The sequence below is a fragment of the Aplysia californica genome, unplaced genomic scaffold, assembly GCF_000002075.1.
Source record: "Aplysia californica isolate F4 #8 unplaced genomic scaffold, AplCal3.0 scaffold00424, whole genome shotgun sequence".
Lineage (NCBI taxonomy): Eukaryota > Metazoa > Mollusca > Gastropoda > Aplysiida > Aplysiidae > Aplysia > Aplysia californica.
The window spans coordinates 617010-618591 of NW_004797694.1; the positions used below are offsets into that span (position 1 = coordinate 617010).

At 38.7% G+C, this 1582-nt stretch overlaps 1 protein-coding gene across 1 annotated transcript in view; it reads right to left on the reverse strand.

The window, feature by feature from the left end:
• Positions 1 to 1382, reverse strand: part of LOC101848452 (four and a half LIM domains protein 2) — a 26226-nt gene extending 24844 nt beyond the window's left edge. Inside the window, exon 1 of the mRNA XM_035971370.1 lies at positions 1291 to 1382. The gene's annotated coding sequence lies outside the window, so the exon portion shown is untranslated. The remainder of the gene's footprint in view (positions 1 to 1290) is intronic.
• Between the last annotated feature and the right edge of the window lie 200 nt (positions 1383 to 1582).

Genomic DNA, 1582 nt, shown 5'->3' on the forward strand with positions numbered 1-1582 from the left:
TCTCTCTTCAAACAAAAAAAACAAAAAAACTGCCAACGTCAAGGGGGTCCCAAGTCAAAATGAAACCGGTTACTCTGCAAAGAAGTAAAACAATCCGGATAATCAGGAAACGGTGCTTTCCCAGTCCAAATAAATCCTACTTTCGAAATGAGGGGGATGAGAAAGAGTTCGGCTTTCGTTCTTCTAGGGCCTAGTGCAGTGTGCAAACCATCGGCTGCTGTATGCCTATAAATGAGAGGTGACATCCCTCCCCCTAAGAGGCAAAGTGTAGGGCAGTGTGCAAAACCGCAACGAGCGCTCCCCAACAACACTGGCAGAGTCGCGGAATAAAAATGAAGAGTTATAATAGAAGGAGAAAGGGGAAAGTGAAAGTAGGGACGGAGAATAATAATATTATAGATCCAGATGGAGAGTCTGTATGCGGCTTGAGAGAGCTACTGTTTGCACACGATCGTAGATCCTTCTGTGATGTAACTCACGGACGATGTCCCCACCCCACCCTACCCCGGGTTTTCAAGCGACACAAACTCATATATATTATTATGTTCCGTTAATAAATTTAAGTAACAAAACATTTTTTTCTTGTTTTCTACAAGATCTACAAACTGATTGATTTTTCTGATTTTTTCTGAACGGATCGACCTGTCGCTATATTTTCGTTTGGAGCTAGAAACAGCTGATAGAGACATGATGCACTCTACAGCATTGAGAGTTTAGATTATTCTTTTCAAGTCACTTATTGATTTCAAGGAAATTATTAGAACACTTTAATTTCTTAGGAAGTTAACATCTTCCAAAATCTGTAACGAATTAATATTATACCATACCTCTTCTCTAATTATTATTGATCTCCCGTAATTACAAGGAAATTAACAGAACAATTTCACTAGGAAGTTAACATCTTCCAAAATCTATTATATTGAAATATTACACTAGACTATACCTCTTCTCTGATTAAATTATCTCTCGTAATTATACGGAAATCAACAGAACAATTTTATGTAAGAAGTTACATATTCCAAAATCTATAGGGCCTAATGAAATATTTATACCATACCTCTTCAATAATTAAACGCTGTCCCGTAATTACGAGGAAATTAACATATAACAATTTCATTTAGGAACTTAACATCTTCCAAAATCTATAGATCTAAGGCCTAATGAAATATTATACCACACCTCTTCTTTAAAATTAAATTATCTCCGTAATTACAAGGAAATTAACAAAAGACTTTCATTTAGGAAGTTACCATCCTCCAGAATCTATTATAATGAAATATTATACCATACCTCTTCAATAATTAAATGATCTCCGGGCGGAGGTGATACGTGAGTGAGTAGTAATGTGACTAGTCCACACAAGAAACAGCTGATCGCGTTTTACTCACCTCTACACACACACAAGATGAGCGACCGCCGATACGTGGATCTACAAGCGAAATAACCGGGCTCGTTCGTGAGGGGGAAACAGTGGACAGTAAAGTATGACGGTAGTCTGGTGTCGACCACGCACGCACGCATGCACGCACGCACGCACGCACAGACACACACAGGCACCCAGACAGACAACAACACTCCTCCA